The following is a 12716-nucleotide window of genomic DNA, read 5'->3' on the forward strand; positions in this document are numbered from 1 at the left end:
ATTTATTGTGTATGATCACAGCCTCAGTCAAACCTACCTCACAGAGTTGATGTGAAGATAAAATGGAGGAGAGGAGAAAAATGTAAACCTCTTTGGGCCCTCAGTGGGGAGGAAGGAGGGAAATGAATGAAATGAGCATAGTACATCACATCATAGGCTACTAACTCTTTTCCAAGTTCCTGGGACTCACATATATCAAGTCAAGTCAAGTTAGCCTTTATTGGCATAAAATATATAAATATATATATATATCAGAGCAAATTAGTTTAAAAAAGGTAAAATGGAACGATTACATACATATACATCAGAGTAAGCATAAACATAAACTATCCCATGACGTTCCTTTAGAATAAAGTAAAGAAACTTAGCCACCTTCTCAGTGACACTAGATCAGGGGTAGGGAACGTTGGCTCTCCAGATGTTTTTTGCCTACAACTCCCATCAGCCGCAGCCAGCATGGCCAATGGCTGGGGCTGATGGGAGTTGTAGGCAAAAAAACATCTGGAGAGCTACCGTTGGCCACCCCTGGTCTATAGGCCTTACGTGCATCAGAACAATCAACCATGCTAACTAAAAGAAGATGTCAATACTTGTGACAAAGATCTGCATACAAATGACAAATGCTTTGGCAGCACATATACACATATAGCTGCAGAAGAGCTTTCGCCTGGTACGCTCCACTGCAACAGCTTCCATAGTCTGGGCAAGGCTTTTTGAAGGTGTTGCTCTGAAAATGAGTTGATTGGCAACTGCCCTCAACCCAGGTAGAACAACCTACCTGTCAAGGTTGGGAAGACTCCTTTGCCAGCATCTTTTCCTAGGGTACGCACAGGGCAGGCCCTAGACTGTCTGGCACCCTAGGCAAGGCTAACTTCTGCCCTCCCCCCACCACTGATAACGTCACTAATTTGGCGCCTCCAGAAGGTTGCCACCCTAGGCAATCACCTAGTCTGCACAGTGGCAGACTAGTGTTCTGCCCTGAGTACGCAGAACAGAACTCCTCAGGAGGGTATTTATAAGAAGTGGATATGGCTGTAGTTTCTGTTGTTGTCAACCTTTACATTTTTTACAGGGCTTTTTTGGTAGAAAAAGTCCAGTGGGAACTTATTTGCATATTAAGCCACATCCCGACATCACCATTTCCCCCCACGAGGTTTTGTGGAAAAAGCCCAGAAGGATGCCATTTGCATATTAAGCCACACACCCTGAAATCACCATTTCCTTCCAAAGGCTTTTTTTGTGAGTAAAGTCCGGCAGAATCAAATTTGCATATTAGGCCACACCCCCTGACACCAAGCCAGCCGGAGCTGCGTTCCTGCTCAAAAAAAGCCCTGCATTTTTACATAGTTTTTATGGTTGGCTTTTCGCTTCTGTAATACACCTTCAAGTCTATGCGGGAAAAGCAGACTATAAAAAATCCAGTTGTTCGAGTGTTCTGCATTATTTTACAAAAACATTAAACTCATTTATTAAAATGATTTTAATAAACCGATAAATGAGAGCCAGCAAGGGGCAGTGGCTAAAGCGTCGGACTAGGGACTGAGAAACCCAGGTTCGAATCCCCACTTGTGCCATGCCTCCTTGGGCTAATCACACACTCTCAGCCTAACCTACCTCACAGGGTTGTTGTGGCCATAAAATGATGGCGAAGAGAAGGATGGAAACTGCTTTGGGTCCCCACTGTGGGAGAAAGTGGGATACAAATAAAGTAAATAAAAACTGAATAACATACTTCAATGTACTGCACCTCTTAAGAACATACAAAGAGTCCTGCTAGCCGACTACAGCCATCTTGAGCAAGGCAGCCCACCCAGAAGCTGGCCGGGATCGCAAGAACAGAAGAGTTTTTCAGCACCTGGCAGGTTATGCTGCAAGGCCGGTGGGCTGTGTTTGGCTCAGCCCATCTCATGTTGCATGGGCCTACTTGGGGGATGACATCTGATCGGTCTCGCTTCACCCCCAGGGTCTCATGGACAGCCATATAAGGGGACCAGGAAAGAAACATTATCTCAGGTGAGACTGGCTGGCAGCCCCTGAAGGGATTTGGTCGGTGGGGGGGGGGGGGGGCTTGGCCAATCATAGTTTGGCTTGCTTGTTGAAGTTGGTATGGATCCACTCCAAAGACTCTTTAATACAAATGCTATAATACAGGGGTGGCCAAACTTACTTAACGTAAGAGCCACATAGAATAAACAGATGTCTGAGAGCCGCAAGCCATGAACATCAGATGTCTGAAAGCTGGAAGGATGGTAAGGTAGAAAGAAAGCAAATAGATGGGTGGGAGAGGTGGAAAGAAAGTAACTTTACATGCATGCTCCAAGCCGTCAGCTGGCTTACATGTATGAATATATGAGGCTGCCTTATACCGAATCAGACCCTCAGTCCATCTAAGTCAGTATTGATCCTCTTAGTTGGAGATGCCGGGGATTGAACCTGGGACCTTCTGCTTACCAAGCAGATGCTCTACCACCCCAAGATCAACACCTGTAGGAACATATGAAGCTGCCTTATACTGAATCAGACCCTGGGTCCATCAAAGTCATTCTCGTCTATTCAGACTGGCAGCGGCTCTCCAGGGTTTCAAGCCGAGGTTTTTCACACCTACTTGCCTGGATCCTTTTGACTTGACTTGGAGAAGTGATTTAAAGATACAAATGCCTTCTCCAACCTGGCCAATGGGGTGGTGGGAGCTTCAAGAGCCACACAACATGTATAAAAGAGCCACATGTGGCTCCCAAGCCACAGTTTGGCCACCTTTGCTATAGGAGGTGCCTGTTTATGTTAATGACACAGTCCGGATCCCATAGACTTAAAACCGGGGTGGGGAACCTCTGTCCCGAGGGCCGTATGCGTCCCTCGAGGTCACTTGCTGTGGCCCTCAGGGATTGCTGGGCCGAACCGAGCCATGTGGCAGCCTTCCTGGGGCCTGGCTGGCCAGCGAGGATCGTGGGGCCCAGCCGCGCTGTGCAGCAGCCTCCCCAGGGCCAAGCAGGGATCACAGGGCCCAGATGTACTGCGCGGCAGCCTCCCTGGGGCCTGGCTGGCCAGCCAGAATTGCTGCAGGGCCTGGAAAAATTACTGTCACCGTTCACGTTGCTCTTGATAATCCCAGAAGGTGTGGCCTAATATGCTAATGAGTGTGACCTAATATGCTAATATTAGGGGATGTGGTCTAATATGCTAGGAAGTCCAGAGTTGCCATGCAGAGGCAGACTTACTAACTTATGCGATTTCACTTCTGCACAAACACCCCTACTGGCAGGGAGTACAGCTGGCAACTCCACAGCAGGTACGTGCCATAAACTTACATCAATTTTAATTAAACGGCGGGGCTAAGAACGGATTTGTTTCTAAGTTCCGATACCCCTGCCCATTTGTTTTGCCATGAGCGATCCCCTCGTCCCATTCCCCTTATAGCATTACAACGTCAAACGTTCCCCCGGGGGAGCAGAACGGCCGTTCACCTGATTTCAGATTGTGATGTATATGATCTTACAGCGCAATATGAAAGCGGATCACCACCACCTGAGAGACGGCTCTCCTCTTTCTGAGGGTCTTACTCCAACGCTAGGAAACACCAGCTAAAGACTTCAGATGATGCAAAACAAAAATCTGTACATATTTGCGCTTGGAAACAGCTGCCTAAGGCATTTGCATATTGCTCTTCTCCCGTATGAACATACGAAGCTGCCTTATACTGAATCAGACCCTCGGTCCATCAAAGTCAGTATTGTCTTCTCAGACTGGCAGCGGCTCTCCAGGGTCTCAAGCTGAGGTTTTTCACACCTACTTGCCTGGACCCTTTTTAGTTGGAGATGCCAGGGATTGAACCTGGGACCTTCTACTTACCAAGCAGATGCTCTAACCACTGAGCCACCATCCCTCCCCTTAGACATATGAACATATGAAGCTGTCTTCTACTGAAGTCCATCGAAGTTGGTCTTGTCAACTCAGACTGGCAGCGGCTCTCCAGCTGAGGTTTTTCACTCCTATTTGCCTGGACCCTTTTTCTCAGTTAGAGATGCCGGGGATTGAACCTGGAACCTTCTGCTTACCAAGCAGGTGCTCTACCACTGAGCCACCATCCAGTCCCCTTAAATGTAAGACAAGGTACCGGAGATATAAACTTTACATATGCAAGTATGAAGCTGCCTTATACTGAATCAGACCCTTGGTCCATCAAAGTCAGTATTGTCTTCTCAGTCTGGCAGCGGCTCTCCAGGGTCTCAAGCGGAGGTTTTTCACACCTATTTGCCTGGACCCTTTTTTTGGAGATGCCAGGGATTGAACCTGGGACCTTGTGCTTCCCAAGCAGATGCTCTACCACTGAGCCACAGCCCCATTCATGGCTCTCCAGCTGAGGTTTCTCACACCTATTTGCCTGGACCCTTTTTTGGAGATGCCAGGGATTGAACCTGGGACCTTCTGCTTCCCAAGCAGATGCTCTACCACTGAGCCACCGTCCCTCCCAGGAGCACAGCATAACGAACGATAGTATTCCCTTCACCATTTCCTCCACAAAAACTACCCTGGGAAGTATCTGAGGGCTGATGGAGCAGGGGTACCCAACCACCGGGCCACGGACCAGGACCAGTCCATGGCCTGCTAGCAACTAGGCCACAGTGCAAAGCAGAGCCGCCACACCGCCCCCGCCCGCCTGGGACCCAGGTAGACAAAAGAGGCAGCGCGGTCTCGCTCCGAGGCAGGGAGGGAGTCTCGGAGCGAGGCAGAGCAGCCTCACCGCCCCCTTCCGCCCACCTGGGACCTGGACGGACAAAAGGGACTGTACAGCCTTGATTGGAGCAAGGCCACACTGCCTCTTTTGTCCACCTGGGTCCCAGGCTGGCGGAAAGGGGTCTTTAAATGGGAAGGGGAGGCAGATTGGCCTTCTGCTGCCTGGCCCCCTAGCGGGGAGGTGGCAGAAACAGCCCCAGTTCCACCCCCCCATTTAAAGACCCCAATGGGGGGCAGAGACAGGGGGGGCAGCCTCAGGTGGCAGAAACCCCAGTGCCGCCCCCTCCCCCACCAGTCCGTGCAAAAATTGTCTTCCGCAAAACCGGTCCTTGGTGCCAAAAAGGTTGGGAGCCACTGTGACAGAGAATGAGTAAATCCAGGACTGGCCTGCAAGCTTCATGGTGGCAGGGTGAGGATTTTCCCAGATCCTAATTTGTGAAGTGGTCCACATACACTGGTGCAGGGCTTTTTTTGTAGCAGGAACTTCTTTGCATATTAGGCCGCACACCCCTGATGTTGCCAATCTTCCTGGAGCTTACAGTAGGCCTTGTACTAAGAGCCCTGTAAGCTCTTGGAGGATTGGCTACATCAGGGAGGTGTGGCCTAATATGCAAAGGAGTTTCTGTTACAAAAAAACCCCTGAGACTGCTGACAAGAGACTTGGAAATCTTGGCAGCCGAATCAATCCATCTGCTATTAATGGACCAATTATTTGTCGAGGGAAGGGATCAATCCAACGCATGCCATTGTATTGTTACTGCAGATACTACTTTTTGCTGCTCTTAATGAAAAATACCATAGCGGTTTATTAATCTAACAGCACCATCTAACATTCTCTGGATAATCACCAGAAATAAATTCCTTGAATCCCCATGACGCCAGTAAATTTCCAGCTATTTCTATCATTAGATGCACATTTAAGATTTTTCAAGTCACGTGCAATTTTTTTTTAAATCAGGAAGGATAAAATAGGTAGCTGGTTCTCAATTGCTTTGTTTGCTCAGCACAGAACAAGCAGGCTTAAATATCAACTGCGGGACCCCAGGATTTGAAATGCTACAGCCCAGAACACAGCCTTGTTGAATCCATGGGTGGTTTTGGAATTTCGCAGTCCAAGCTCTGCTCACGACCTGAGTTCGATCCTGGTGGAAGCTGGGTTCAGGTAGCCAGCTCAGTTTGGTGTAGTGGTAAAGTGTGTGGACTCTTATCTGGAAGAACCAGGTTTGATTCCCCACTCCTCCATTTTCACCTGCTGGAATGGCCTTGGGTCAGCCATAGCTCTTGCAGAGTTGTCCCTGAAAGGGGCAGCTGCTGTGAGAGCTCTCTCAGCCCCACCCATCTCTCAGGGTGTCTGTTATAGGGGGAGAAGATATAGGAAATTGTAAACCGCTCTGAGTCTCTGATTCAGAGAGAAGGGCAGGGTATAAATCTGCAGTCGTCGTCTTCTTGAGGTTGACTCAGCCTCCCATGCTTCCAAGGTCAGTACAATGAGTACCCAGCTTGCTGAGGGTGAAGTGTCAATGACTGGGGAAGGCAATGGCAAACCACCCCATAAAGAAGTCTGCCATGAAAACGCCATGATGTGACGTCACCCCCTGGGTCGGTAAAGATTCAGTGCTTGCACAGGGGACTACCTTTACCTTTTTAAGTTGGACGCTGCCACTGAATGGCTGCCACGAAGAGGAGCAATCACAGAAATCTGGGAGGTACCGAGCCAAATGTCCCCATAGGATACAGGCAGTTGCTTCAAAACAGATAACCCCTGTGGTCATAAAGTCCTGGGATCTACTGCTCCAGTGACATGGAGGTAAGTCTTTGCTAACCTCAAGAAAGAAGTGGATACCAGGTAGGGCTTTTTTTGAGCAGGAACACACAATTCTGGCTGGCTTGGCGTCAGGGGTGTGGCTTAATATGCAAATGAGTTCCTGCTGGGCTTTCTCTCAAAAAAAGCCCTGGAAACAATGATGATGTAAGGGGTGCAGCCTAATATGCAAATGAGTTCCTGCTAGACTTTCTTTCAAAAAAGCCCTGGAAACAAAGGTGATGTAAGGGGTGCAGTCTAATATGCAAATGAGTTCCTGCTGGGCTTTCTCTCCCAAAAAGCCCTGGAAACAATGGTGACGTAAGGGGTGCAGCCTAATATGCAAATGAGTTCCTGCTGGGCTTTCTCTCCCAAAAAGCCCTGGAAACAATGGTGATGTAAAGGGTGCAGCCTAATATGCAAATGAGTTCCTGTTGGGCTTTCTCTCCCAAAAAAGCTCTGGGTGAAACAATGGTGATGACAGGGGGTGTGGCTTAATATGCAAATGTGTTCCTGCTGGGCTTTTTCTCCAAAAAATGCCCTGGATGAAACAATGGTGATGTCAGGGGGTGCGGCCTAATATGCAAATGAGTTCCTGCTGGGCTTTTTCTTTTTTTAAAAAAAAGCGCTGATACCAGGAAACCAACTTCTGCACATCACAGTGCTCTCACACACCACAGTGCATCACTGTGGCTCAGAATACGTCAATTACTGTTTCAAAAGAGAAAAAATACGTTAATTACTGTTTCAAAAGAGAGAAAAAAGAGTGCTCCTTGGCACTTACAGAGTATCGCTCTCTCACACAGCATAAACAACAGCTAAAAACTAGGTTCTGGTCCACTCCTGTCCAGCAAGCTCACTGATGCTTTTAACCAATCAACTTATTGCATAGGATTGTTATTAGGATAAATGCAGAGAACCCGTACATAGGCCTGCTGGAGATCCTGGGCAGGATCCTGCCTCCATTCCCTCCCTACCCACCTCGACAAACTTATATAAATTTATCTGGCACGTCGTGTGGACTGCTCCCAAGGACACCTGCTTTGTCGTGACTCAGCCACCTGAGTGTTCTATTCCGTCCCTTCTGTCTGCAGCAGGCAATGAGTCCACCATCCAAGGTGGAACAAACAGTGTGATCGAGGACAATGGCCAAGAGAGAAACAAGAGAGCTCACGCTAAGAGATAGCCCTCTACATTCCTCTTCATTCTTCTGCCAAAAACAGAAATCCACTCCAAGGACGTTTCTAAGGGCCTTTTAAAAAACTCAAGGCTCAGTCTCTGGAATTTTATTGTCAATGCCGGCTGGCAGGTCAGAACAAACAAGAAAGAAGCGAAGCATCTCTGAGCAGGTATCAAATGTATCTCACATTGTCCACTTTTCTCAGTAGCTACACTCTTCACTGGCTTTGAGGTTCTTCATTTTAAAGCAGACATGTCAAGCATACGGCCCAGGGGCTGGATCAGGCCCCAAAAGGGCTCCTATCAGACCCGCAACCAACTCACAGTCATCTGCTTCCTTCTCCCTCTCTTGCTTCCTTCTGCATCACAACTTGCTTTGCCAAGCTTGCTCAATCGCACAGGAGCTACAGAGCAAAGTTCCTCCCCCTTGGGGAGGAAGTGGGGGAAGGAGAGTTAGCTTTGCCAGGCTCTCTCAATTGCACAGCAGAGCTACTGAGACAAGCCTCTCTTCCTTCTGTTGGCTGAGGCTCAACAAGTCAGCAAAGTGGATTAGGCTGAGTGTGTGTGTTTGTCTGTGTCCTTTATAAAGTTTATATCTCTGCTACTTGGCATTACATTTTATGACACACATGGCCCAGCCCAACAATGTTCTTATTGGGCATTCAATGAAATTGCTGAGCAGTCGGGTTAGAACGGATAAACGGAGGTACTTCTTCACCCAAAGGGTGATTAACATGTGGAATTCACTGCCAAAGGAGGTGGTGGCGGCTACAAGCATAGACAGCTTCAAGAGGGGGTTAGATAAAAATATGGAGCAGAGGTCCATCAGTGGCTATTAGCCACAGTGTGTATATATGTGTGTGTGTGTGTGTGTATATATAAATTTTTGGCCACTGTGTGATACAGAGTGTTGGACTGGATGGGCCGTTGGCCTGACCAACATGGCTTCTCTTATGTTCTTCTGTGACACAGAGAGTTGGACTGGATGGGCCATTGGCCTGATCCAACATGGCTTCTCGTATGTTCTTCTGTGACACAGAGTGTTGGACTGGATGGGCCGTTGGCCTGACCAACATGGCTTCTCTTATGTTCTTCTGTGACACAGAGAGTTGGACTGGATGGGCCATTGGCCTGATCCAACATGGCTTCTCTTATGTTCTTATGTGACACAGAGTGTTGGACTGGATGGGCCATTGGCCTGATCCAACATGGCTTCTCTTAGGTTCTTAACAAGGTCACATTTATATCAGACCCAGCCCTCATAACAAATGAGTTTGAAACCCCTGGTTTAAACTTTGACTTTTTAGGGGGTGGGTGGAGTTTCCATCGGAAATAGGTAACCGTTTTGGGCCTGAGTGCACAACTGACCTACCTGTGAAAATGTGGGTGCGCTGGAGGAGGCAAGGGGAGAGGAGATGAAGGTTTTCTCAGCTAGACACAGTGGGAATATGCTGAGCCTCAGCGGAAGAAGAAGATGAAGAAAAAGAACGTAGATTTATACCCCACCCTTCTCTTTGAATCAGAGTCTCAGCGTGGCTCACAATCTCCTTTTATCTTCTTCCCCCACAACAGACACCCTGTGAGGTAGGTAGGGTTGTCCTTTCAAGGACAACTCTTACGAAAGCTATGGCTGACCCAAGGCCATTCCAGCAGCTGCAACTGGAAGAATGGGGAATCAAGCCCGGTTCCCCCAGATAAGAGTCCGCACACTTAACCACTACACCAAACTGGTGAGGATGCTGCCTTTTACTGAATGAGAGACCCTTGGTCCCTCGAAGTCAGTCTTGTCTACTCACACTGGCAGTTCCTCTCTAGGATCTCAGGCAGAGGCCTTTCACATCATTTGCCAGTTTGGAGTAGTGGTTAAGTGTGCGGACTCTTATCTGGGAGAACCGCGTTTGATTCCCCACTCCTCCACTTGCAGCTGCTGGAATGGCCTTGGGTCAGCCATAGCTCTCGTAGGAGTTGTCCTTGAAAGGGCAGCTGCTGTGAGAGCCCTCTCAGCCCTACCCACCTCACAGGGTGTCTATTATGGGGGGAGAAGATATAGGAGATTGTGAGCCGCTCTGATTCAGAGAGAAGGGCGGGGTATAAATCTGCAGTCTTCTTCGCAACTAGAGATGCTGGGGACTGAACCTAGGGACTTTCTGTATGCCAAGCAGATGCTCTGCTATTGAACCACAGCTCATCCACCCCACCCCCCCACCAACGGCACTAGTGGAGCCTCAGGGGCTGCCTTGACCCCACTGGCAGTTTCATGGGTCTGAGAAGCAGCATCAGCTATGGCTGCCACCTTCTCCCACATCACCAGCCCCAACAGCATGGCTGGGACATCGGAGAGCGACCACTGGGTACTTACCGTGAGGGGTCCTTCTACTCTGAGGACAGGAGGACATCTTGTGGGTGATTCCTAACCTACTTGCAGGGAGGCAGGACTTGAAGTTTAACTTCCTGTTCCGGCTAGGAGTCACCCTTCTCTCAGTTCGGGTACTTCAAGAAGCAGTAACTCATTGGAAAAAGACTTGTCAAAAACTGTTAATAACACTCAACAAGAAGAGAAAACATTCTAGAACAGGAAGGAAGAATTAAGAACAGTATGCTGCCATGAAAGGTAAAGAACTTCAACATACCGTTGCCGGTACCATGCTAACCCTGTACTAAGGTCACATACCCTGACGTTAAGGTAAATGTCCATACTTTAATCTTAAGCGTTTCCTACTCTCTGCTGTCTATAACGAACTTCCACAGAAAAAAAAGATAATTTTATTTTGGAACTGGTGTCTGGAGAAGGAGAACAAACCCTGGGCAGGCCAAGATGTCCTCCTGTCCTCAGAGGAGAAGGACCCCTCACAGTAAGTACCCAATGGTCATTCTCCCTCTGAGGAAGGAGGACATCTTGTGGCATGTTGTCCTCCTCCTCCAGTATCTGTTGCAGCACTCGACAGTCAAAAGCCGCGTCCGCTGAGGAGTAGGTATTTATCTTATATTGTCTTATAAATGTGGATAGGGACGACCAGGTGTCAGCCCTACGGATTTCTTGAAGAAAAGCTCTCCCATGAAATGCAGCATTGGTAGCTGCACTACGAACAAAATGAGCTGTTATACCCCTGGGCATTGGAATGTTCTGAATTTTATATGCCTCGGCAATGCAAAGTCTGATAGTTTTACTGATAGCAGCAACTGACATTTTCTTCCCCATATAGGGGGGAGAAACATTTACGAAGAGAGTATCTGTCTTGCGTATTTCCTCAGTTCGAACAATATAACACTTGAATGCACGCGGCACGTCCAAGGTATGCCACATCTTTTCCTTTGGGTGCGATGGACATGGACAGAAGGATGTTAAGTATATCTCCCGCTCTAAATGAAATGCAGAAGAAACTTTGGGTCTGAACGTAGCATCTGTCTGCAGCACGACCTTGTCCTTATGAAAAACACATGAATCAGATTTGATAGACAAGGCTCCAAGTTCTGAAACCCGTCAAGCGGGCGTAATTGCCATAAGGAAGAGTGTCTTCATCCGAAGATAACTCATGGAAGATTCCTGAATGGGCTCTAATGGGTGCTTGGTTAAGGCTGCAAGAACTGTACTGAGACGCCACATAGGAAACTTGTGCACTTGAGGAGGTTGAGACAAAGTCGCACCCCTAAGAAAACCCAATACGTGGGAATGCCTGGATGGGGCACCTTGTCGAACTCAGGTAAAACAGATGCTAGGACCGCCACTTGCCTCTTCAGAGTGGTGGCTCGAAGACCCAAGGTAAGACACTCCTGAAGAAAGTCCAGAACATTTCTCAATCTTGGTCTGACAGTTAATCCGCTTACGGCAGCCCCACCGAACAAACGCCTTCCATGTAACGTTGTAAATTCGTTGAGTAGAGGGCTTTCTAGAAGCGTCTCTGTTACGGAACTGGAGTATCCTAACAATTTTTCCCTCTCAATTTCCAGGTGGTTAAGTGTAGCCACTCTGGATGCGGGTGTACTATGGGACATTGCGAAGTAGATCCTTCTGAACCGGAACTGTCATTGGAGCTTCCACAGACAACTCCTTTAGATATGCAAACCAGGGGCGCCACGGCCAATGTGGTGCAATTAGTATTGGCCCTCCTCTCCCTGATTTTCCAAATCAGTCTTGGTATAAGAGGAATGGGTGGAAACGTGTAGAGTAGCTCCCTCGGCCTTGGAGCTGTTAGAGCATCCGTTGCTTCTGCCATCTGACAATAGTACCTTGTAAAGAATTGTTTTATCTGATAGTTTGTGCTGGAGGCAAACAGGTCTACTTGAGGCTGGCCGAAATATTTCACAATCTGTCTGAACACTTTGCGGTTGAGAGATCATTCCGACTGCTTGATCTCCTGACGACTCAGCCAGTCCACTCTGATGTTGTCTGCTCCCCTGATATGCTTGGCCCGGATCAATGCCAGGTGTACTTGGGGCCATGAAAATAACATGGAAGCTTCCTTGTGTAGACCCTCCGACCTGGAACCCCCGTTTGTTTATATATGCCTTCGCAGCCACATTGTCGGTCTGTATGAGAACATGAGCTACTTCCACCTTGTCCGAGAATTAAATTAGTGCTAGTCGAATGGCACGCAACTCTAGGATGTTGATAGGTAGACTGGTCTCCTTCTGAGACCACTTCCCTTGAATCGAGGAATTTTGAAGGGTAGCTCCCCAGCCCACTAGGCTGACGTCTGTAAAAATCTGAAGGTATTCCGCGATACAGAATACTTTCCCCTTAGACAAATTCAATGTTTTCATCCACCATACCAAGCTGTGTTTGACTGGGAGGGGAACCCGAACAGGCACAACTTTCTGAGAGATCTTGGCTTGGTATGGCGGAAAAAATGCTTGTCGTTTTCGGAAGTGGAACCTGCCCCATTGAATGGTGTCGATCGTGGAAATCATGAGACCCTGCAGTGCAGCCAGAGACATTAAGGACGAGTGTCTGCTCCTGATAATATTCCTCGCTGCCTCTCTGATACGCACGGCCTTCTGGGTT

At 48.3% G+C, this 12716-nt stretch overlaps 1 protein-coding gene across 1 annotated transcript in view; it reads right to left on the reverse strand.

Annotated features, from left to right (window-relative positions):
* The window catches only part of RARA (retinoic acid receptor alpha), a 263977-nt gene that overhangs the window by 140283 nt on the left and 110978 nt on the right, over nucleotides 1-12716 (reverse strand). The window lies entirely within an intron of this gene.

Source organism: Heteronotia binoei, chromosome 15, assembly GCF_032191835.1.
Source record: "Heteronotia binoei isolate CCM8104 ecotype False Entrance Well chromosome 15, APGP_CSIRO_Hbin_v1, whole genome shotgun sequence".
NCBI classification, from domain to species: Eukaryota; Metazoa; Chordata; class Lepidosauria; order Squamata; family Gekkonidae; genus Heteronotia; species Heteronotia binoei.